The sequence below is a fragment of the Coenobita brevimanus genome, chromosome 46 (assembly GCF_032717465.1).
Source record: "Coenobita brevimanus isolate Jiangsu-jjx chromosome 46, ASM3271746v2, whole genome shotgun sequence".
In the NCBI taxonomy this organism is placed as follows: domain Eukaryota; kingdom Metazoa; phylum Arthropoda; class Malacostraca; order Decapoda; family Coenobitidae; genus Coenobita; species Coenobita brevimanus.
The window spans coordinates 20,274,221-20,300,728 of record NC_136999.1 but is presented as its reverse complement, the minus strand read 5'-3'; the positions used below and the strand labels follow the sequence as shown (position 1 = coordinate 20,300,728).

General features: G+C 42.9%; 1 pseudogene; it reads left to right on the top strand.

Moving 5' to 3' along the window:
* The first annotated feature begins 19,146 nt into the window (after positions 1-19,146).
* Positions 19,147-19,262, top strand: LOC145398836 (5S ribosomal RNA; annotated as a pseudogene).
* Positions 19,263-26,508: the final 7,246 nt, after the last annotated feature.

Genomic DNA, 26,508 nt, shown 5'->3' with positions numbered 1-26,508 from the left:
CTTGATATATTGCATTCACCTTTCTGCCACTGTTTGAGAGTGGGACCATTTTCCTATGATACCTATGGGAGTAGATAGGACCCCCAGGTACCCCACGGTTGAGCAGTTCAGTCAGTACTCGAAACAGTCGCAGCATGAGAAGCCATGTTATCTTCCTTGACATCGTCTGATTCCACTCCCACCGCGTGAATGGCTGATTGCCTCATCTGACCCCAATGAAAGTTCAGCCCTTGGTGCCAGGGAAAAGGGCTAAACGATGGTGCCATTGGACCCCTGATGCCCTTGGTGACACTTGTATCCTCTTGCACACAGCAGCAAGAGCATGCCCTCTGAGGAGAAAAAAATCTACCATATGGATAGTGAGTTCTTTTTGCCCTCCAACCCCTACTCGCTTTCTGATGCCAGAGGGCTCTCTGACTTTTCCAGGAGGAAGGGACAGCCTACAAGAGTGACGATTTCGGTAACGAGGAGGCGTAAGTTGACCCAGGACATCGGGAAAGTGGTCACGGACCTGGCAGTCATATGCAGAAAAAAACGCCGCAGAGCTGTTTCCCCCACACTCTCGCCGCCTGCTCGCCGACGTATCCTCCTCCAGCACTCTCCCGCACAGACAACCACCTCAAGGGCAGAATCTCCATGATCAGGCCCTTCAGAAAAGGTATTTCCAAGACGGGCACCACGTGGTGTATGCAGCACTGAGCGTCTCCCAAGGAAAGTTCCCCGCATCAAGGTGAGTCATCACCCACCTTGTCTACCTCCCACACGCTTTCCCTCTCCCTCTCCTTCTCCACCCAACCCCTGCCCATGGCCATGCACTTGGTTGTGCACGAGTGATGCGAAAACGTAGTGCAACTGCCAGAACAGCCTACTCTACCACGTGTGGGTAGAGTAGACACATTTGTGTGGGAGGCTGATGCCAGCTTTGAGCTGTCTGTGCCAGCATTTGATGAGGAGGGTGCAGGTGTGCCAGGAGGATAGAGCTTCCCCCCAGGCCCTGTAGCACTCTTTTCAAATCCATTTTCACTGACTCCAATAATATGGTACCTGGTGGATGGAGATTAATTTCCACCAGGCCATGTATGTGTGCATTGGCTGGATGTGGCTGCCAGCGAGAGCACGCACATGAGTAATTGGATACCGGTTGAAATGGGGGAGATGTTTGTATGGTTCTCCCTGACAATGCTGATGGCGCACGTTAGAGAAAATGTGCTCCACGACTATTGATCGGTAGATGAACTCGTCAGCACACGTGTATTCAGCAAATACATGGCCCGTGATAGGTACCTGGCCATCCTGAGGTTCCCACACTTCAATCGAAATTACAGGCCTGCACCAAACGACAGGTTATGGAAATTAAGACCAATCGTTACCATGCTCATGGAGTCATTCTCCAGGGTTTTCCATCCATTCCAGAAAGTGGTTATTGACGAGTTCAGTGTGCCATCAAAGCATCACAGATTTGGCCTCAAATTCTTTGTGCTTTGTGACCGTAAAACCAGATATGTCTATCTATCTATTGCTAGACGCCTTAATCCCTTATACGGGGGGGCCATAAACAAAACGCATCCACGTCTCCCTGTCTCCCACCATTTCACTGCCCTGCTCCCAATTCACACCCCCCTCCCTCATTTACCTCTCCACTCCATCTCTCTCCATCTCTCAAGCCCTCCCCCCTCTCTCCCACTCCACCTCACTCACATACTTTCTCCTCATCAGTCTCTCATTCTGCATCCCTCTCCACATGGCCAAACCACCCCAGTATGTTTCTTCTAGTGCTTCCCTACTCCATCCACATCCCACACCACAATGCTCCTTCACATTCTCATTTGTCAGTCTGTCTCTCCATGTGACTTCACAGGCTCCTCTCAAATAACTCATTTTCACTGCCCTTACTCCTGACTTGTGTCCCTCAAACAACGTCCAAGTTTCACTTCCATACGTCAGAGTTGGTATTATAATACTTGTCATGTAATAACTTTTTCACTTCCATGCTCACTTCCCTGTTTTTCTTATCACTGCCTTCAAAAAGGAGACCAGCAACCCTTTGTCCTTGTTTTACCCTTTCAATCACTTCACCCTACAAACTTCCATCCTTACTAATCACACTACCCAAGTACTTAAACGTACTCACACACTTTCCATATCCTCATCATCCAGCCTCACTGTACATTCACTGACTTGACTTCTATCACGATGACCATAACTCTACTCTTCCCTACATTCACCTTTAGATTCCGTTTCTTACTCACTTTCCCAAACTCATCCACCAAACCTTGCAGCTTCCCTTCGTCTTCATTTTAACAACACAGTGTCATCTGCAAACAACAGTACAGGGGAGTTTCCAAACACTGCCTTCTCTCATTAGGGCCACTCCAACATCCACTGCCCTACTTTGTATCTCGAGACTGAACAACCACGGAGACATGACACATCCCTGTTTCAACCCAACCTTCAAATAGAAAAACTCACTCAGTTCACTCTCCACAGGTATTGCAGCCTTAGCACCCTCATATATACTCTTCACAGCATTCAGCAACTTCCCTATCTACTCCATATATCCTTAATACTTTCCACAATCCTTGTCTATCCACCCTGTCATATGCTTTCTCCAAATCCAGGAAAGGCCACATACAACTTCTTTCCCTTTAGAATCTTTTCCACTAAAGATCTAAGAATGAGATATCTGATCTACACAACCTCTTCCCTTCCTTCTTCTCCAACTAATTCCTCTGTTATTTCCCTAACTCTGTCCATAAGTAACCACTACCATATACTTTTCCTATTACACCTAAGAAGACAAATACCCCTATGATTACCACACACTTCTTTTTCCCCTTTCCCTTTGTACAAGGGAATAATTATACCTGATTTCCAATCATCCGGGACTTTACCTTCCTTCGAGGCCAATCTGCACATCTTCCCACATCCATTCTACCACTATCTCTCCCCCATGGTTCTGCATTTCACCACACACCTCCATCCAATTCCTGGGGTTTTTCCTATTTCAGAGTTTTTCTTCAATGTTTTCAAAATTTCCATGCTACTGATTTCTTCCCGTCTTCTTACCTCCCTCCTTCTCCCAGTCATTCCCCAGCCACTTATACTCGCATTACTTCCATTCTCTATGTTCAACAATTCATTAAAATGTTCTTTCCATATGCTCACTTTCTCCCTTCTCCACTAGTAATCCACCATTTTATCTTTCACTCCCCTACTATCTTCATTGCCACCCTGTCTGACTCTCTTTACCTCTTTCCAGAACATTTTCTTACATTCCATCCACTTGCCACTCAAATTCCTTCCAAATTCCTCATCCATTCTCTTCTTACTCTCTCTTGCTAATCTTTTCACCTCTCTCTTCCTTTCTAAATAAAACTCTCTCTTCCTTTCTACATAAAACTCTCTCTTCCGTCTCTCAACTTCTTCCACGCCCCTATTTATCATCCATTCATTATATGCTTTCTTCTTTTGTGCCACAGCCTGTCTCACCTCTGCATTCCACCATGCTGTTCCTTGCATCCCCTTTCATCTTCTCTTCATCCCACACACCACCTCACATGCTGCACATATTTCCTATGTGAATATCTTGCACACACCTTCCACGTCCCCCATCTGCTCCAGTTCATATTTACCCAATCGTTCCTCCACTTCTCTCTTATATTCTGCCTTTTTATCATCCTCTTGTAATATTTCCACTCTCCTTACATCTACTCCTTCCTCCCGTCCTTCCCTTCTTCTCTTTCTCCATTATACTTGGAGCTTGATTCTGACCACCACCAAGTGGTGGTCAGAAAGTCCACTCCCCCGAACACTATATGCTCTTGCATCCATCACACATCTTCGCATCCTTTCATCCACACACACATAATCAATCATTGCCTTCCTTTAATTCAGTTCACCATCCACCCTTCTCATCACTTGCCATGTATACCTGCGGATTATTTTCTGCCTGAAAGGGTGTTGGCTATCACCAACACCCTCCTGGCACAAATGTCCACTAAAGCACTGCCATTCTCATCTATCTCAGCAGGCACACCCCACTCACTGACTACTCCATCCACCTTCACATTCCCTACTTTACCATTCATATCACTGATCAAAAACACTCTCTTATTCCTTTCAAACTTTTCCATGCACACTTCCACATTTGTCCAGAACTCTTCTTTCACTCTGCTTGCACGATCTTGTGTTGGCGCATACACGCACACAATTGCCCACATTTGTACTCCAACTTTCAGTCTTACCCACACAATTCTTGAGCCAACTGATCCATACTTTCTTACATTCTCCTTCCATCTTTCACTCACAACAATACACAATCCTTCTTTTGCCCTCTCATTCTCACCTACTCCTGCACATATTCCCATCCATACTCTCATTCTCTCACATTCTCACCACCCCATTTAGTTTCAGTTAATCCGCATACATCCACTTTCGCATCCTCAAGCACCTGGACAATCTCTCTTTCACCTCATCGTTTGCACCCCTTACATTCCAGGTTGCCATCCATATCATGTCCTTTGTAGAGTCCTCAGTCGTCATCTTTTGGTCAGTCCTGGTCCGAGGCTTCTTGTTCGTATTTTTAGTTAGTTGTTTGCCGGGAGGGGCAATAAACCTCTACCAACCCACTTGATTTCATGTAGGGAGCGCATGTCGGTTGATTATAGGGTTACCACCCAGCGCTCTAAATGATTTCCTGGTTTACAGGAAATCATTTGGAGTTGCCACTCGAAGTAGAGCTATCCTAAAAACAGGATACCACTATGCTAAGTGGGTGGATGATGGGCACCCCCACTGGATATGTGCTGAATGTAATAGTTTACTCGGCAACAGATGTTGATATACCTAGTGATGATCCTCATGGGTTCTCTGCATCAATAATGAAAGTGCTGATGGAAAGGTATTTCAACAGGCACCACATCCTGTATACCGACAATTATTACATAGCCAGGGCGTTGACAAAGTATTTGCTTTACCATGGTGCTGGGTCTTGCGTAACTGTTAGGGCCAACAGAAAGAATTTCCCAGTATTTTCGGCAAATACTGAGAAAGGAGCCCTTGTGATAAAGAAATGTGGGAACATGTTAGCCCTTCTCTGGCATGACAAGAGATGGGTTAACATATTGTCTACAGTTCATAAGGGTGTGTTGAAGGAAGCTGGGAAAACAGACTACAGGACCAGGGAACCCGTGATAAAGCCAGATGCAGTCAATGATTATAAACTCAACATGTGGCTGGTTGATAAATCGGACATGCAAATTGGTGAGGTTGATTGCTGACATAAGTCTGCAGGTGGTACACAAAGGCATTATTACACCTTTCTTGATATTGTCGTCATGAATAGTTTCATACTGTTCAAGGAGTTTGTTGGGAAACCTCTCTCTCTACGAGAGTTTGAGAGAGAGCTGGCACGTGAACTCATTGAGCAACATTCAACTGCTCAGGTGACAGTTACTAGGTGGGGGACAGCGGCTCCAGCGGACAGACTCAGCTGGTCTGAGTATTCCTGGGGCACAAGCTGGTGGAGATCGGGAGAAAGGCAAGCAGGTCGTCTGGCATACAGGCGGTGCCACGTTTGCCACACAACGAAACGCCGTCCCCCAGCACAAAAAGAGACCTCGTACCAACGTGCAAAATGCGAGGTCCCCCTATGCCCCTAATGCTTCTCAGAGCATCACTCTGAGCGTGAGTATTGAGCAGGTGTGTGGGGAAGTGTAAATAGTGTACAGCAATGCACAAGTTTGTGTATTTTCATAAATGAGTGAAATGTGTGATATTATAAGTGATTTGTAATAAGTGCTAAGATATGTCTCTTATAATAAGTTCTACAAATGCATGTAAGTGATATATAGTACGTGCAATACAGAAATTGATACTGTTTATTGGATATTGGTTAGAAAATTATTGGAAATACCTTGAGTTTGCCTACCTGTTACCTGAAAGAAAACCACTTATGAGCAGGCCAATAAGAACAATATTTGCTTTGGTATACCTAAATTTTTTCACTCAATACTCAGGGGGATTGTGCCAAATATGAGCATCAGTGTATCTATGATGTGAAGTACAGATAATGTTTGCTGTGTAAAACATTCATCTGATTTTCACTATAACCCTGATTAGTACAATGCAGTCTGAATTACAGTACAAATAATTACCTCATACTCTACGATAATGCGTGAAAGAGCAACAGCATTTACTTGTCAAAGTGCAATTACCCGTAATCGTGATGTAAAGTGGAGTTCTAAGTATCTTAGTAAAGGTGATGTATGATTATTAATGGAAGAAGTGAGTACAGAAAAACGACACTTCCTTTCCCACACACCTACGGGGCATAGTGGCATGGTGGAGCAGGTGGTAAATCCTTGGGTGAGCCACATGAACCGGGTGATGACCCATTTTCAAGGCGGTGAGTAAGGAGGAGTAGAAAAAACGAGTGGAATCTTCCGCATTCCATCCAAGGATGCATGGGCAGTATTACAATCACCACTCCAATCAGTGCTGCCAGTGCTAGCCAGGCAGGCCAAGGCCAAGGCCAGTGGCACGCGCTTGGAGCCGCGCACCAAAACGTGAAAAACCACTCGTCTTCAGCTCATCCTTACCCATCGACTGGACGACCTAGAGACCTCGGGAGGAGTTCACTGGAAAGAGGAAGAGTTGATGAGTCTTATGATCTTTTGAATGTTCTCTAGCTATTATAGTTTGGCAGATATTGGGGTTTGACATACTGGTATTTTTTTTTCAAAATCTCGGAAATCGCCTGTAGGGAAGAGAGTGTGGCGGCCGGAGACCCCCCGGCAGCTAAGGTTTAACCTCATCATCCCACCATGTCGTACCTTTCTTCTTTATTGTTATTCTTGCTACACAACACATCGCTTTAGCATTCCTAACCAAGCAAACCCTATATGCATTCCACAGGCTGTCCAGATCCATTTCATTCCAGTTCACTGATTCTAACTCCTCCTCTACTTTGGTCCTGAAATTATCTGCCATTTCTTTTATCCTCAGCTTCTCAACTTTCAGTCTTTCTCCCTGACTGCTCCTTTCTCTCCTGATCCATTTCACTCCTCTCAGCTTGATCTTGCATACCACAGTCATATAATCTGACAGACTTCCACATCATCCTCTCATGGCCCTCGTATCAGCAACCATTCCCATCATCGACCTCTCTACGAGCACGTAATCAATCAGGCTTCTTTCAAAACGATCCCCGTTCCCTCTATACCATGTATATTTATGTGCATCTTTGTGTTTGAAACACGAGTTACAAGTGCACAACCTCCTCTCCTGACACATATCCTTTAGTCACTTCTCAATATCATTTTCTCCTGGTACTCCATAACAACCCATTATGATGATCTAGGAAGAAAAATGAATGCCGACTACTCTGATAATAGGAAGTTATTCTGGAAAAAGGTGCGGAAATGTAGAAGTGAAAGTGGAAAGAAATGTAATGGTGTGATGGATGTAGGTGATAGATTATTAACCCATGAGGGTGAAGTAAGGACTAGATGGAAGGAATATTTTGAAAGCCTGATGACTGGGAATAGAGAGAGCAGAGCAGCTGTAAACATGATTGGTTTTGGGGGTATACAGAGAAGGAATGCAGTGCCAGGAGATGTGACACTCGCACAAGCAAAGAGTGCTGTGAAGCGGCTGAAAAATGGAAATGCAGCTGAGGTTGATGAGGTGTATGCAGAGATGATTAAGTGTAGTGGAGAGAGTAGAATGAAGTGCTTGTTGGATATATGTAATAAGGCATGGATGAGTGAAACTGTGCCTGCAGAGTGGAAAAAGGCTGTGATTGTACCCGTGTACAAAAATAAGGGTGAGCGAAGTGAGTGCAAGAATTATCTTGGCATAAGTTTATTGAGTGTGGTTAGGAAAGTATATGGAAGAATTATTATAGAGAAAGTAAGAGATATCAGAAGTCCTAGTGAGTGATGAACATGATGGCTTTAGGAGTAGCAGAGGATGTGTGGATCAAATATTTCCAGTGAGACAGATAGCAAAGAAGGCTTGTGAGAAGGACCATAAGGTGTTTACGGCATTCATAGATCTGGGAAAAGCATCCGACTAAGTGGACAGAGAAGGATTGTGGAAAGTTTTGCGCATGCATGGTGTAGATGGTAATCTGCTAGGTGCCTGCAAGAGTTTTTATTATGGTAGTGAAGCATGTGTATGGGTTAATGGGCATCCAAGTGAATGGTTCACGATCGGTGTGGGTGTGCGACAAAGTTGTGTGATGTCCCCATGGTTGTTCAATATATACATGGATGGGGTGATGAGAGAAGTAAAAACACGAGTAATGAAGAGAGGGATGGCGTTGGTAATGAATGGTGATGGATGGAATATCTCCAATTTGTTGCATGCTGACGATGCAGTACTGCTTGAAGAAACCAGACAAGAACTTGGTAGGCTAGTGCAGAGTTTTGCTGTAGTCTGTGAGCGTCGTGCCTTGAGTGAAAATAGAAGGGATGTTACAGTGAATGGAGAGAGACTGGAATTGGTGAGAGAGTTCAAATACCTGGGTACAGTGATAGAAAGGAGAGGAAAATGTGCAAAATAATTTGAAAGTAAGAGTGACAGAAGGAAGAAAAGTAGCTGGAGAAATGAAGGCCTTGATAAGAAACAGAGGCTTGAGTGTTGCAGCTGCACGAGACTTACATGAAGGAGTGTTAGTGCTAACTTTAACATATGGATGTGAGACTTTGGTGCAGCACGAAAATGAAACGTCAAGAGTAAGGGCAATGGAGATGGGACTGCTGAGAAATGTATGTAGAGTACAGAGAGTGGATAGGATACGAAATAATGTGATTCGTGAAAGATGTGGAGTGAGGAAGTTGGTGGACACCAGAATCTAAGAGAGTGTACTGAGATGGTATGGTCATGTCGAGAGAATGGATAACAATAGTGGTGAAAAAGGTATATCTGAGCGAATTTGAAGGAGGGAGGAGGCGAGGTAGGCCAAGGAGAACGTGGAGAGATATGGTGGCGTGTGAGGAAGAGTGGATTGGAAGTCGGTGAGGCTAAGGAACTGACAAGAGATCGACCTGGCTGGATGAATGTTGTGAGAAGTGCATGAGCAGGGATTTGGCACCCCTTTTTAACGTGGCAGCATCAGGATTGACTCTACTGGATACATTTTTGTGAAGCTACAAAACGTGGTGAATATTTTTGGCATATCCGATATGGCCAGGATTCCGGGGGCTTGAATGGTGAGTGAAAGGAAGCGTGGCCCATTGGATTAGGCAAATTTGGGCTGTCTGGACGTTACTACTCCTCATCCTGCCCTAGGGTGGGAAAGGAGGGCCGGATGATGATAATGATGATATATATATATATATATATATATATATATATATATATATATATATATATATATATATATATATATATATATATATATATATATATATATATATATATATATATATATATATATACAGGAGGATCTTGTTCGGTGGAGAAAGAGAACGTATTGTATTGCATGAAGGGATGATGGGCGACCCCACCTACCACAAATAAAATGCATTTATGTAATATGTTATATTTACTATCCTGTCAACACAAGTATCTACTTTCCTACATCCTGGGTAGCAAGAGTGGATAGTAGTGAACCAGAGATTTTGTTTATATTCTTCTTTATAGTTTTTCATATCTTAAAACTAAAGCACTGTGCCTTAGTCTGATGAACCCTCCTGATATTAGTCAGAAACACCTGTTTTCTCATGTAACAAACTTTGATAATACTGTATTTACCATCACATTTACTGTGATACTGCAGATATGAAAGGAGATGCTGTGCTTAGATCATCACACTTACTATGGTAATGCAAATATGGATAAACCTGTTGACATTCAAATGGCTGCTTACCACTGCTCTTCAGATACCCGTTTCTTTTTCCAAAGCTCCCCTGTTGTCACCTTCTTACCTTCCCCTGCCATACTTGCTTCTTCTCCCTCTGTGTTATACATTCTCTCTCTCTCTCTCTCTCTCTCTCCCCTGTCTGAACCGAGTTCATGTTCTTCTCTTACCCCTGTCCCCCACGCTTGCGGCACTCAGGTCATTCGATCTTAATACGTTCTTTGTGCAGAATAATAAATCCTTTAGAAGTGTAGGGGACAACGGTAAGGCTGCCGTAGTCCAAAACAGTGCTCCACAACCAGTGTGCCGACGCACATACTGAATGCCGCCTTCGGCACGCACATACTGAATGCCGCCTTCGGCACGCACATATATACTGAATGCCGCCAAAATCATCCTGGATTGCCGCGGTACACTGTCATCCCCAATAGCGGGAAACTAATTTTACATTAGTATACATAAAAGATATAATGTAATATTGGTAATCAATAAATTGATGTATTCAAGCTTATGATTCATTTTCATTTATTCCTGTAATACGAGTAGGCTGTTTACGAAATCGTCACCAGGAACTGTCTCTTTGGACATGGGTAAAACTTTTTCGAGAGTATGCGTGGGTCATTCAGTATGATATGTCTTGGCCCGTGAGAGTCTTCCACTTATAGGGGCTTTGGCTGCTGTTATTGCAATTATTATAGGAGTTTTCCCTGACACTGAGCTAACACTCGAAAGGAATTTCGTAGTAGAAAACTCTAGTGTCATACAGAACAGTGTGACTCGGTTCGTGATTCATTTGGTTGTGCAGCTGAAGTATCAGTTAGTTATCTCTCTGTAAAAGGCACAAAAAGAACTTGTGAATGTTGCAATTATTGTAACCCCAAATATAAATGGAAAGAGGTACTCTTAGACATCTTATGGGTAGACCTGGAAAGAGAGTACCCAACCATCTCCGAGTGAACCGTTGACGCGATACTCTCTTTGCAGCAATTGTGTTAAATAAGCTTTGCAGTATTAACACTTAAAGTAGAAAAAACAAAAAACATCATGTCTGAAGTTAGCAAATGAGAAATTTTGTGTGGGTTTGGTATAACAGAACATCTGTGTTCCTGAAAACATGGACACGTTTTTCATTCATTTTCAGTGAGAGCATCACATCTATATATTTTCATTGAAAAACATTTCTATTGATTATTATTCCAGAAAGTGCCAGTGAAAATTTTTATTTTACTTGGGGTCTGCAAATAAACTGTTTTTAAAATATGTCCAGTTAAAGACCTACATAAACAATACTGAGTTTATCTTCTGAGAAATAACGTCATTTTGATATATTGAATCACATGTCATGTAATCATATTCATAATACCTCTTTTATTACCCCATCCATGTACAGATTGAACAACCATGGAGACATGACACATCCCTGTTTCAAACCAACTTTCAAAGAGAAAAATTCACTTAGTTCACCATCCACACGCACTGCAGCCTTCGCACCATCGTACATACTCTTCACAGCATTCAACAGCTTCCCATCTACTCCATATATTCTTAACACTTTCCATAATCCTTGTCTATCCACCCTGTCATATGCTTTCTCCAAATCCATGAAAGCCGCATACAACTTGTTTCCCTTCTCTAGAAACTTTTCCACTAAAGATCTAAGAATGAATAACTGATCTACACAACCTCTTCCCTTCCTAAAGCCTCCCTGTTCTTCTCCAACTAATTTCTCTGTTTTTTCTCTAACTCTGTCTATAAGTATCCTACCATACACTTTTCCTATTATACTAAGAAGACAAATGCCCCTATGATTACCACACACTTCTTTTTCCCCTTTTCCTTTGTACAAGGGAATAATTATACCTGACTTCCAATCCTCCGAGACTCTACCTTCCTCCCAGGCCAATCTGCACATCTTCCACATCCATTCTACTACTATCTCTCCCCCATGCTTCAGCATTTCACCACACACTCCATCAATTCCTGGGGCTTTCCCCGATTTAACTTTCTTCATTGCTTCCACAACTTCTATCCTACTGATTTCTTCCTGTCTTCTCACCTCGCTCCTTCTCCCAGCCATTCCCCAGCCACTTACACTCGCATTACTTCCATCCTCTACGTTCAACAATTCCTTAAAGTGTTCTCTCCATCTGCTCACTTTTTCTCTCTTCCCCACTAGTAATCTACCATTTTTATCTTTCACTCCCCTACTAACTTCACTTCCACCCTGTCTTACTCTTTTCACCTCTCCAGAACATTTTCTTACAGTCCCTCCACTTTACACTCAAATTCCTTCCAAATTCCTCATCTACTTTCTTCTTACTCTCTCTTACTAATCTTTTCACCTCTCTCTTTCTTTCCACATATAACTCTCTCTTCCGCCTCTCAGCTTCTTCCACGCCCCTGTTTCTCATCCATTCATTGTATGCTTTCTTCTTTTGTGCCACAGCCTGTTTCACCTCTTCAGTCCACCACGCTGTTCCTTGCACCCCTCCGTCTTCTCTTCCTTCCACACACCACATCACATGCTGCACATATTTCTTCTGTAAATATCTTACACACACATTCCACGTCTCCCATCTGCTCCAATTCATATTTGCCCAATCGTTCCTCCACTTCTCTCTTATACTCTGCCTTTTTCTCATCCTCTTGTAACCTTTCCACTCTCCTTGCAACTACTCCTTCCTCTCGTCTTTCCCTTCTTCTATTCCTCCATCTTACTTGCATTCTAATTCTGGCCACCACCAAGTAGTGGTCAGAAAGTCCACTCCCCCAACCTCTATACACTCTAGCATCCTTTACACATCTTCGCATCCTTTCATCCACACACACATAATCAATCATTGCCTTCCTTTCATTCAGTTCACCACCCACCCTTCTCATCACTCGCCATGTATACCTGTGGATCGTTTTATGCCTGAAGAGGGTATTGGCTATCACCAACCCCCTCCCAGCACAAATGTCCACTAACGCACTCCCATTCTCATCTATCTCAGCAGGCACACCCCACTCACCAATTATTCCATCCACCTTCACATTCCCAACTTTACCATTCATATCACCAATCAAAAACACTCCCTCATTCCTTCCAAACTTTTCCATGCACACTTCTACATTTGTCTAGAACTCTTCTCTCACTCTTCTAGCACGATCTTGCGTTGGTGCATACACACACACAATCGCCCACATTTGTGTTCCAACTTTCAACTTTACCCACACAATCCTTGACCCAGCTTATCCATACTGTCTTATGCTCCTCTTCCATCTTTTACTCACAACTATACATACTCCTTCCTTTGCCCTCTCATTCTCACCTACTCCTGCACATATACCCCATCCATACTCCCATTCTCTCACACTTTCTCCTCTCCATTTTGTTTCAGTTAATCCGCATACATCCACTTTCGCACCCTCAAGCACCTGGACAATCTCTCTCTCTCTTTCACCTCATCATTCGCTCCCCTTACATTCCAAGTTCCAATTACCATGTCCTTTGTCCGGTCCTTGGTCGTCATCGTTTGGTCAGTCCTTGTCCGAGGCTCATTGTTTGTTTTTTTAGTTAGTTGTTTTCCGGGGAGGGGCGCTAACCCTACGCCAACCCTTTTAGTCGCCTTTTACGACAAGCAGGGATACTGGGGGAGTATTCTTGAAAAACCCCCCTACCCCCAAGGGTATAGATAATATATATATATCATATATATATATATATATATATATATATATATATTATATGTATATATACGTGTGATAGCTGCCAAGCGTCATATATCGGAAAAACAGAGAGACATCTAAAAACACGCATACACGACCACTTAGGTACATCAGCTGGAACAGGCAAACCAGTCACTAAACCACCCTTTAGTGCCATCAGACAACACTTACACACACACGATCATCCTGTCAAGTGAACCTCCTTCACAGTCCTTGTTTGAAGCCAGTACAGCTCTGACCTCCCCATCGTGGAGACACTTTATACACCCCTCAACAAACCCACTATCGGTGACAATAGTTTATCTGTTCAACTGCTGTTTTTAAAGGTTTGAATGTATTCTTATCATGAAATTTTACCTGAATGTTCTTGCTTTTACTACACTTGTTTGTGCATTTTAGTGTATGAATGTTTTTTTTTTTTTTTTTTTTTTTTTTTTATGACTTAAGTAGGATATCCATTTGCCTTAGAATATTTCTTAGTTATTTTCAATGCAAAGTTTGATCAAAGACATAAATATCTTTACCATAGATAAAATAAATTATTACTTTTCGGTCTGATGATGCAATGAGATATTGCGAAACGTCACCATTAAAGATGTTCCTACAAGCCCTGGTATTGATATTCCTATTCGCCTGCGCTTTCCAAGCAACCAGTCAGTATATATATATATATATATATATATATATATATATATATATAGTTCTACCCAGTCCCACATTAATGTCTTATTATAGGCCGGCATGAAAATGTTCATTAAAGTCAACATTTCACCAAAGGATCGGATTCCCTAAAATGGTTTGATAGCAGTTGTGCCAGAGCAATGGCCCAAAAGTCATGAGCATATAACTAAAAATAAAAAGCATTGGAATCACTCATTCAATGTAAAATTGCTAGAATTCATGCAAAAGCAGTAACAAATCTCGCTAAGTCAAACTTTCTTCACAACCAAGCATCTAAACCAGTGGTTCCCAAACTGGGGGCCATGGCCCCCTTGGGGGCCATATATCACAATGTAGGGGGCCATAACCTGAACCGGAGTTTAGCGAGTAGGTAGTCAGTGGAGAGAACTTACACAGGTCACACAGAAACAAAACTAAGAATCAAGAAGCTTGTTGATAATCTGCAACAACACCCTTTACACTGAGTGGAATGGGGATTCAAATGAAGGAAAAATGAACCTGGCATGAATGTTCAGAAGCAAATAGTCTGGGAGGAGGTGGGTGTGTCCCAATTGAAGGCCATGGTTGTGGCAGATAATTATGACTCACTATGACAGCATATCATTTCAGAATTATAAAGTTATCAGATTTGTAAGATTCAAAGATCAGATCAAATTGCGTGGGATTAATACACTTTTTCAATCCAGCGAATTTTTTTTTTTTATGCTGAATCAGTTTTTCGCAATAATGCAATTTTTAATTACTCTAAGTATGGATTTTTTAAATGTGCATTTTATTATTCCTTTAGTACCATTTCAATAATTATATAAGATTCAGCTAAGACAAAATACACATTTCTTTATTAATACTTAACAAAAGAGAAAATAACAAATGGAATCAATAAAATTACAGGATTTGCTAGAGTGATTTTTATATGGACATGATGAGTGTAGGACTGCAGTGTAGACAGTCACTGTAGTCATGAGTTATGGTTGGGGAAGGGGGGCCATGGACAAGGATCATGTATGAAAAGTGGGTAACGACCAGAAAAAGTTTGGGAACCACTGATCTAAACTATTAAACAGTCCTAATGGCAGTAGAATATTCTGGTCACCCTTAATTCTTTCAATAATAACTTTAACTAGTCATCACCCAATCCAAAAGTAAAATCTTCAGAAGGTAACATTAAAAGTGACCCGTATGGTAAATCAAATATCCTTGCCAGTACATTTTCCAGAAATTCTATGTTAGAGGAAGTCGGCCAGAATGTCCCAGTACTAGAACTTGGCTTTCCCGAAATTACTCCAGTTAAAATACAGACTAGATATGTAAAATCCATCCCCGACAATTTACCAACCAACAAAGCTCCAGGCCCAGATGGAATTCCTCCAATTATATTGAGAAAGTGCTCCCCAGAACTTGCTTCTGTTCTAGCTAAATTATTCAGACTGTGCATAAGCATTTCTTCATTCCCTAATTTTTTTTTTTTTTTTTTTTTTAGATAATGAATGGAAGAAGGAAAAACAAAGGAAAAAAATAAGTCCATGTGCCTAAAGAAATCCGCCATTCATAAAATATTTATAACAACTGTATTTAAATTGAAGTGGATTAAATGTTTCTGGGAAGCACCTCCCAGGAAGTGAATTCCAGAGAGTAGTAGTTCTGGGGATAAATGAATTTTGATAAGCAGAGGTTCTGCATTGTGGAGGAGAGAGTGTGAGTTCATGGGCGCTCCCAGCTGCCCGAGTATTTCAGGAGAAAATGTGAAGGGGAGGCACAATTGAAGCCAGTTCTTCAGAGCACTTGCGGTAAAAATATCGATAGAATAATGCTAAAGAAGCAACATCTCTGCGTACTGATAATGGGGGAAGGTCCTGCGTAATGACAGGATTATTGATTAATCTGCTGGCTTTATTTTGAATTTTGTCCAACTGGCTCAGTGCATCTGCTCCACATCCACTCCACAGTGGTGAACAGTATTAGATCTGAGAACGTGCATGACTTTTGTATATTGTGGGCATCTGCTCGTCATCGAAGAACTTACGAACTCTATTCATAAGTCCCAATTTTTTAGAAGCATTTTTAGCAAGGGATTAACATAAACTGTCCAGCTTATTTTAGGGTTTAGAGTAACACCTAGGATATCAATTGTAGTGGATATGGGAATAATGACATCATTTAAAATTATGTGAGAGACTGAGGGATTCTTTCTCTTCTAGAAATTAAGGTATTTAGTTTTCTGAGCATTAAATGAGACCAGATTTGTTTGTCCCCATTGATTAACTTTAGAAATGTCCTGGTTCAGAGAGACTGCTGTGTTTATTTGGGAATTTATATTATCAAACTGTGTAAAGGAGGTACTAAATGTGAAAGAACTATGAAGGGTTGAGTCATCAGCATTAGAGTGTGTTGGGTTGTGAGTAAAAGATAGGAAGTCATTTATATGAATGAGAAAGAGGGTTGGGGCCAAAACTGATCCCTGAGGTACGCCAGCATTTATGGAATGAACCTGAGAATAAATTCCATCTAGCATGACCCGTATTATTCTGTTATGAAGGTAAGAAGAAATAAGAGGAAATGGTGAAGCATAGGGGAGAGATAGTAGTATAATGGACATGGAAGATGTGCAGATTGGTCTGGGAGGAAGGTAGAGTCCCGTATGATTGGAAGTCAAGTATAATTATTCCCATGTACAAAGGTAAAGGGGGAAAAGAAATAGGGGCATTTGCCTTGTTAGTGTGCGAGGAAAAGTATATGGTAGGATACTTATTGACAGAGTTAGGGAAATAACAGAGGAATTAGTTGGAGAAGAACAGGAAGGTTTTAGGAAGGGAAGAGGGAGTGCGGATCTGATAATCATTCTTAGGTCATTAGTAGAAAAGTTTCTAGAGAAGGGAAAGAAGTTGTATGCGACCTTCATGGATTTGAAGAAAGGATAAGACAGGGTGGGTAGACAAGGATTGTAGATTGTATTAAGAATATATGGAGTAGATAGGAAGTTGTTGAATGCCGTGAAGAGTAAGTATGAGGGTGAACTGGCTGCAGTGGATGTGGATAGTGAACTGAGTGAATTTTTCTATTTGATGGTTAGATTGAAACAAGTATGTGTCATGTGTCCATGGTTGTTCAATATGTATATGGATGGGGTTATAAAAGAGATACAAGATAGGGCAGTGGGTGTTGCAACGGCCCTAATGAGAGAGGGCAGTGTTTGGAAACTCCCTGTACTGCTGCTTGCAGATGATACTGTGTTGCTAAGTGAAGACGTAGGGGAGCTGCAAGGCTTGGTGGATGAGTTTGGAAGAGTGTGTAAGAAACAATCTAAAGGTGAATGTACGGAAGAGTAAAGTTATGGTCTTCGAAAGAAGTGAAGTCAGTGAATGTATGGTGAGGTTTGATGAGGAGGAAATGGGAAATGTGAGTGCCTTAAATTACTTGAGTAGTGTGTGAGTAAGGATGGAAATTTAAATGGTGAAGTGCTTGAAAGGGTACAATGGGGAAGAATGGTTGCTGGTTCCTTAAAGGCAGTGATAAGAAACAGGGAAGTGAGCATAAAAGTGACAAAGTTACTACATGACAATACTGTCATACCAACTCTAACATATGGAAGTGAAGCTTGGACTTTGTTGGAGGGACAGAGATCAAGAGTGAGAGCAGTGGAAATGAGTTATTTGAGAGAGGCATGTGGAGTCGCATGGAGAAAGCGACTGACAAATGAGGAAGTTATGGATCATTGTGATGTGGATGTGGATGTAATAGAAAGTATTATGCCCCAGTCACACTGCAGGTATGACTTGTCGCAAACCTGAAAATCGCGAAACCAGTCCCCAACCATGGAGGTCTCCGAGCAGTCGTACCACTGATCGGTTACCTACTGGTGGTCGTCCAGTGTCCATCCAGCGTCCGTCCAGTGGGCGGCCGAACGGCGACCATGGCCAGGTACACACAGGTCAAGACACCAATGGATGGCTGGGCGGTCGTCGGTAGGCCCTGGGCAAACGGAGGTCAGTCCACTTCCTGTTTCAGTTTAGACCACGACCTCTTGGCCGCCACTAGACCGACACCGGCCGCGGATTGGCTGGCAGCTGGTCTCGGTCCAGCCCACCACCTATTGCTCGACCAATCACCAGTTGGACGGCGGCCAGACTTCAACCACCACCCCGGACAGGAGGCTTGTGGATGGTGGCCGCCGCAGTCCAGTCATCGCCTTGAAGGAGTGCAGACGGCCACCGCACAGAGCGGGCAGCGACTGGCCTCCATCTGGATGGCAACCACCGCTATAAAATCAGGTGTCGCTGACCAGTTGCAGTCTGAAAGCCAGCCAAACGCAGTCTGGCCGCCCACCGGGCGGCGTCCATGCCACAACATCGATGGTTACGGGGAGGTTTTTCGTGCAGTACAACAAAAACTCATGACGATTTTTTGGTCGCCATGATGGCCTGCGGCTAGACAGAGACAAATGAACACCGGTTGTAAACCTCACCAAAACCACCCACGACTTACAGGTTGCAATAAGTCTTACCTGCAATGTGACTGGGGCCTTAGGAGAAACACTCTGAGGTGGTTTGGCCATGTGGAGAGGATGGAGAGTGACAGACTGACGAGGAGAGTGTATGTGAGTGAGGTGGAAAGGGGGGGAGAGTTAGGGAGGCCAAGGATGAGATGGAGGGATGAAGTGGAGAGGTATATGAGGAAGGGGGGAGTGAGCTGGGAGCAGGACAATGAAATGCCGGGGGATAGGGTGACATGGAGGCGATTTACTTGTGGCCACCCCTTACGGGATTAAGATGGCTGGCATATATATATATATATATATATATATATATATATATATATATATATATATATATATATATATATATATATATATATATAGGAGACAAGGTAAAGTAAGGTGGAGCGGCCTGGGACTCTGCTACAGGTGTACCGAGTTCAGACCGCTTCCCGTCCGATCAGCGAAGTTAAGCAACGTTGGATCTGGTTAGTACTTGGATGGGTGACCACCTGGGAACACCAGATGCTGTTGGCACAACGTTCTCCCTACTTGTCAAGTGGGGTTGGTGGAGGATTAGTGCCCCTCCCTGTAAAACAATTAACTCTAAGCCCTTGGCCACCCTGTTTGGGATACATGGCGTCTGGCAATGAATGAATGAATGATGAATATATATATATATACTCAAAAGGCTGATGAGATGAGATTTTATATATATATATATATATATATATATATATATATATATATATATATATATATATATATATATATATATATATATATATATATATATATATATATATATATATATATTGTTAAATCCCCGTCCCACACTGCCACAGGCTCCAACAGCAGAAGTTCAATACAAGAGGGACATTGCCTAGTGAGTTGTTCTTCCTATGGTGAGCCCTTCAGTGTGCAACAACAAGACCGTCTCAGGCATAATACATAAACACTGGCTTCTCAAGTTCACGGTCTTTATTCGCCAAATAATTACACTCAATGTTTGCCAACTACACCTCACTGTTTTCACAAGTACGGGAGTTATACAATCTTCACTAGACCATACTGACACTGAACTGCACTGAAACTAAAACTGAGATGAAACTGACTCCCTTTGGCTCTTCCAACCCTTAAACAGCCTTTCCTACTCCTCTGAATTCTAATGCATTCTTAAGGACAACCAGTTACCACTCAGAAACATTCAAAATACCTCAGAGTTTTCTAACAGTATGTAACACTCTAAATTATGTAGGATACAAACTGATATAAAATTACACAATTTAACAATCAATCACGTAAATAAAACTTTATAGCAAAAAAAAAAATAATAATGTATAACTTTACAGAATACCTCTGCTCACAAATAGCAGGTTAACTGGTAACTCTTGCTCGTAAATGAAGAATACGAGAAGTACTGATAACCTTCCAGTACTTCCTATCTAGGAAATCCCACTTCTTGACACTACCCCCTCCCTAGTCCTTTTATTGTCCTGACAAAACTACATAGTACTTACAAACATAATCATTAATCCTAATGAAATATCTAATTACACACAACCTTCAATTTATCAGGTCTTCTCCTAGGCCACTTCTGACGACGTCCCTGCTTCTCCACACAGTCCACTTCTCCTGGAACGTCTTGATCCTCTTCCCGATTCACTTCTTCCCTAGGGAAACTCACCATCCTCTTGTACTTTATCCCGTTGGTCTTCCTCAACATCCTTGGCTGGGGATGGACACGATTCCTCGGTCCCAGATCTATTGTCCTGGCCCGTGGTGCTGCCACAGATGATTCATGTGCACCACCTTTGGACGAGATTTCCTGCCTCCCAGAATCTGGTACACTACGTCTGACAGGCAGTCCATCACAGTGTAGGGCCTATTCCATGGGCTCTGCATCTTTGGTGACTCTCCCTTCTTCCGCTGGGGAATGTGCAGCCAATCTCTGTCACCATCTATGAAGCTCACCTCACATGCCTTGGCACCATACGTGTGTTTCATCACTTCTCCTGAAAACTTATGAGCTCCTTGCACTTGGTGATGTATCTCAGCCAGTCTTCTCTGAAGATGCTTTTCATAGCTGGAGGTTTCTGTAGGCAGCTCTTCACCAGGTGGTCTTCCCATTAACAGATAAACTGGCAATCGTAATTCGTGGCCCCACATCAGATTAACAGGGGTATAGCCAGTAGACTCATGAGATGCAGACCAATATGCCAGCAGCAACACAGGTAACTTCTGGTTCCTTTCCCTCTGTCCCTCTACACAGTACTTGGCCAGTTCTTGTCTCAGGGTCCAGTTGAATTTCTCCACCATCCCATCTGACTGTGGACTTAGTGAGGTCGTCCTGTTCTTCTTGATCCCTAGTAACTTTCAGCACTCACGGAACACAACAGACTCGAAGTTTCCATCCTGGTCTGAATGTAGTTCTTCTGGGATCCCAAAATGACAGACAAATAGGTCAACCAAACCCTGAGCAAAAATCGCAGCCTCTTGATCGGAAACGGCATAGGCATAGGCGTTTGGTGACACACATATATACAGGTTTCCTCTTTTTCAGTGAGTGGCAGAGGTCCAGGAATGTCCACTGCAACTTATTCCATTGGTACAGCCACTTGGTACAGCTGAAGAGGGGTGCAGCCACGTTTCTTGGGTTCCTTCTTTGCACAGCATGCATCACAGGCCTTACACCACTCTTCAACATCCCGCAGCATGCCAGTCCAGTAGAACCTCTGTCGCAGCTGACTTAGAGTTTTCTTCACACTCAGGTGCCCACTAGTGATCTGGTTATTGGACTCATCTGAGCTCTTGGACATCATTTTTTTCAGAATCACCAGTTGCCAATACATCCAGTGTCTCGCACTGGTGCTCCAGCAGTCCATTGTTCAAACAAAGAAGGCCGATGTCAGTACTCCTCATCATAATAATACAACTCAGATAGATAGATAGATAGAAGCACCAGCCTGGGTGTAAGAATAGGAAGTGTGTCACCGGAAATCGACGAAAAGGAAATGAGTTCAGGAAAGACTTAATCAACAGTATGCCAGTGGGCACCGGAAGCACTACGTACACACAGACAGACATGGTTCTGGAATCTTCTAACGACAGTGTAGCCTATGTGACACGAGCCCTGCTAAACAAGAATGTAGGGATTAGAGATCAGAAAGGGGCTAGCCATAGAAGTGAAAGGTTGTGGAGAGAGGAAATAAGAAGAGGGGTCCGACGAGACTTAGTAAATTACGTTCCTGTGTAATACATACACTGCTCAACTTAGACTTTCCTTCAAGATAAATGAAGATCAACTCCCTGTATTCATCTTTAACTTCTGCCTTCAACTAGCACAATAACTTAACCAAATCTCAAGATTTACATATTACAAGACCAAAGAGTCACATATATAGTTGGTGGCAGCAGTGGGATTCGAACCCATGCCTCCAAAGAGACTGGTGGCTCAGTAATTCCAAGTTTTAACATTTCATCGACATACTGGTTTGCAAGTGTACGTTGAGATTGTGGGACTCGATAGCCAGGTACGAAAATCGGTGGTGTGTCTGGGTGCACGTTTATCTTGTGATTAATCAGGTTAATACTCCCTAATTGTTCTCTGGGTAATGCTACGGAATCCCTATGTTTTTCCGACAGGTTTAACAAATCAGTTTCTTCATCAAATTCACCTGAGTGAATTAAATTCTCTTTTATGCTTTCTCTATCCGTAGATTTTATCTCACTTGTCACTCCAGCTAAACCCATTTCCATCACGGGAGTGGGACATTTTTCTGTATTAACTATACAAGTCCCTTTTTTCAACTGTACTTCCCCATTCATGTGATTAATTAGGAATATCTGAGTTTGCCCATCGTCGTTCATCTGACATGATGTGTTTTCTACTGACAATCCTTTTACTTTACATAGTTCTTCCAAGACAAGAACAGTACTGTTTTTAAATTTGCTCTTTATGGTAACTTTCATGTAGGAGTTAGATGGTATAACTTAATCATTGGTGAGATGGGCAGGAAAAACTGATGAGTCAGTACCATTACCTGGGTTTCTAGTCCTGGAGGCTGGGGGGGGGGGAGTGGATCTATACACTCATCTGTTTGTGTATGTTTGTTTAAGCTTTTAATATTACCAGTTCTTTTTGGTTCTGTTTTACTAATCGGTGAGGACTCTGATGGTATTTCTTCTATGAACTCATTATCAAAGTGTATTCCATTCATTTGTGGGAGTAAAGTTATTTTCTCTGTTCTCATGCATCTTAAGCCCAGCAACATATCAGCTTTTACTGCTAAGTTTTCAGCAACATAAAAAAAATGCAGAAATTGGTCTTGCAGTCTCTGTAAAACTGATGTTTAACCGTATCATACCTTTTACTGCAACATGTTTGCCGTCTACTGTATACAAGTCTAAATCAGATTCTTCCAGAAAAGTTACTTTCTTCTTATTTCTACAAATTATATCTATTTCTTCTTGTGTTATTAAGTTCACTGGAGAGTCTGTGTCTAAAAATAAGGAAATGTTTTGATCCTCACATCCAGCTGGTATCAAGATACACTCACTTCCCAACATGCCTCCTATGTGATTTTTAGACTTGCTTTTCTTTTCTTTTGTTCGTTTTTTGTCGTAACTTGGCCTTCCCCCGATTTGAAAATGGAAACTAATTTCTCTACTGTCTTGGTCCAATGCCCTTGAAACCGATGATGCCTACAGTATGGATCAAATCCTTGTGTCTTTTGTTTATCTTATTTTGTTTTGATAAAGCATTCAATCTTTGTGTGTCCTGGTTGTGCACGATAATAACATAGAATGGACCTATCTCCCGACTGTGATCTGCAAGATGACTTCCCATATTTAGTGGTGTCTGTGGCGCGAGATCTGCTCGTACTGCGCGGAAACTTATGTTACTCCATATTATAACAATACAACTCATAGACAGATAGATAGATAGAAGCATCAGCCAGGGTGTGAGAATAGGGAGTGTGTCAGCGAGAATCGACCAAAAGGAAATAAGTTCAGCAAAGACTACAGTATGCCAGTGGGCACCGGAAGCACTACATACACACAGACAGACATGGTTCTAGAATTTTTCAACGACAGTATAGCCCATGTGACACAAGCCCTGCTAAACAAGAATGTTGGGATTAGAGATCAGAAAGGGGTTAGACATAGAAGCGAAAGGTCATGGAGAGAGGAAATAAGAAGAGGGGTCCGACGAAACTTGGTAAATTACGTTCCTGTGTAATAATTATATACTCTGCTCAACTTAGACTTTCCTTGAAGATAATAAATCAAGATCAACTCCCTGTATTCTTTAACTTCTGCCTTCAACTAGCACAATAACTTTAACCAAATCTCAAGATTTATATATTAAAGACCAAAGAGTCATACCCCAATGACTCCAGTAGCTCTTAGTCGCATGGCTGAACCTGAAAAACCTCTTTCCAAGATGGTTGCACTGTACTCCACTACAACCATTCTAGCAGTGGCTGTAAAACAGCATCCTCCATCTACATTCTCTTGAAGCCTTCATGATCTGACATTGGGCCTGCTACTGCAATTAGGATGCATTTCTTGCTATGATCTTCTTTCATGCTATGCTGCATGCAGTCTGGGTCATAAGGCCGATGACTCAGGCTGTCAGCATTGCCATGTACCTTCCCAGGACGGTGCTGCACCCCATAGTTGTGCTAATTCAGCTTCGCAAGCCAGCATGCTAGTTGTCCTTCTGGTTTCTTTAATGTCTCCAGCCACTTAAGTGCTGCATGGTCTGTCCTGATGATGAAGTAGAACCCATACAAGTAGGGATGGAAGAATCAAGGCTAAGAGCTCCTTTCGGGTCACACAGTAGTTCCACTCTGGTGGGCTGAGCTTGCTGTAATATGCCGCCACATACTCTTTGTCATCCTTCTTCTGCAACAGGACTCCATCAATACCATGGTTACTAGCGTCACAGTCGAGGTTGAACGGCTGACTCTGATCTGACTACAGCAACACTTGAGAGCTTGCCAATGCCTGCTTGAGTTCATCGAAGGCCTTCTGAGTCACTGCAGTCCACATAAACGTCTGCCTTTTCCCCAACAACTTGTGCATAGGTGCAACTATCGTTGCAAAGTCCTTGACAACACGCTGATAGTAGGTACACAACTCCAAGAAACTCCATACTTCCTTCACACAAGTTGGAACCAGCCAATTTTTCACAGTTGCCACCTTCTCCAGATCAGTACGGATGCTGGCCTTGCCTACAATGTGTCCCAAGTACTTCACTTCCTTCTGGAACGAGTAGCATTTTGGGGGGTTCAGCTTGAGGTGTGCTGCTCAATCCTGTAGAACAATTCCGACAACCTCTCCAATTTCTGGTCGAAAGTCTGCCCAAACACAATTACATCATGAACAAAGATTAGAGCTGTCTGCCAGTGCAGGCCTTCCAGTATTCAATCTATGAGACACTCAAAAGTAGCTGAGGCATTTCGTAGGCCAAATGGCTTCACTTTGAACTGCCATAAACCCAGTCCATATGAAAAGGCTGTTCTCTCCTAGTCCTTTCTGCAGGCTTGACCTGGTAATATCCTTTCATGTCTAGGGTGGAGAACCACTTGGCACCTGACAAAGCATCCAGCATGTCATTAATTTTTGGCAAGGGGTATGCGTCCTTCACTGTCACTCCACACAGCAGCTTACTGTGTCATCCTTCTTCCTTACCAGGACAATTGCTGATGCCCAAGGACTGCTGGACTTTTCTATCACTCCATCACCGTCTCTATTTCTTGCCATTGAGCTGACACCATTTTCTGTGCTGGCTGTTCCATTGGGCAGTGATCACTGGTATCGATACAATGTTCTACAAGATCTGTGTATCCCAAGTCTAGGTCACTGGTCGAAAAGACGTCATCAAACTTCACTAGCAGTTGCCTTAATTACCACACCTGTAGGTCATCCAGGCACTGGCAACTCCTTGAAAAGAGGTTTTGTAAGTGGTCTGCCAAATTCCCATCTTCTTTTACTACACTCCTTTTACAGGCATTCCACTGATGCCACTCAGGGTCCACCACCTGGCACAGTCCCACAACTTCTCCCTCATTGATCTTCTGTGGCTCACGGGAGAAACTGACCACCACAACTGGCACTTCACCTGCACCTGTTTCCACCGAAGATCTCCCCACCATCACTCTGACCTTCGTCTTTCACCGTACATTAGGCTCCGCTGCCCCTGGACAGTTGTCAAAAGAGCCACTCACCTTGCACTAGAGCAATAGTTCTGATACTGGGGGTAGCACTGTACTGTAGTGCGGAGCGCCCTCACCTTGTCACCAGAACTGATACATCTCACTGCCATGATGGGAACTGACTTTCCTCAAACCTTCAGCTTCATGGAGCAGAAGTCAAGCTCACACTTCATGGACTTCAGATAGCCCAGACCAAGAAGGTAAGGATCCTCCATCTTGGCTACATTGACTGGAAGCATGGTCTCTTTCCTTGCCACTTTAATCCGCACAACCAAGGGTCCCCTTGGTTCTGTGTGGTGCCCAGTTATGCCACACAATTGTTCTGATGACTCAGGCAGATAATGATGATGTAACACGTCAGGCGTCACAAAAGACTGCTCTGAGGCTGAATCAATCACCAGGGAGCACTTCTTGCCGTCTATTCTTCTATCTACTTGAACACTGTCAGTCACAGTTCTCCTGCATTTTGTCAGTGGTGGGGCTACTTGGAAAAAGCCAGCTGGTGGTTGCCCCTTAACACCAACGTCCACTAGTTTTCTGCTTCTTTCTTCTCTTCTGCA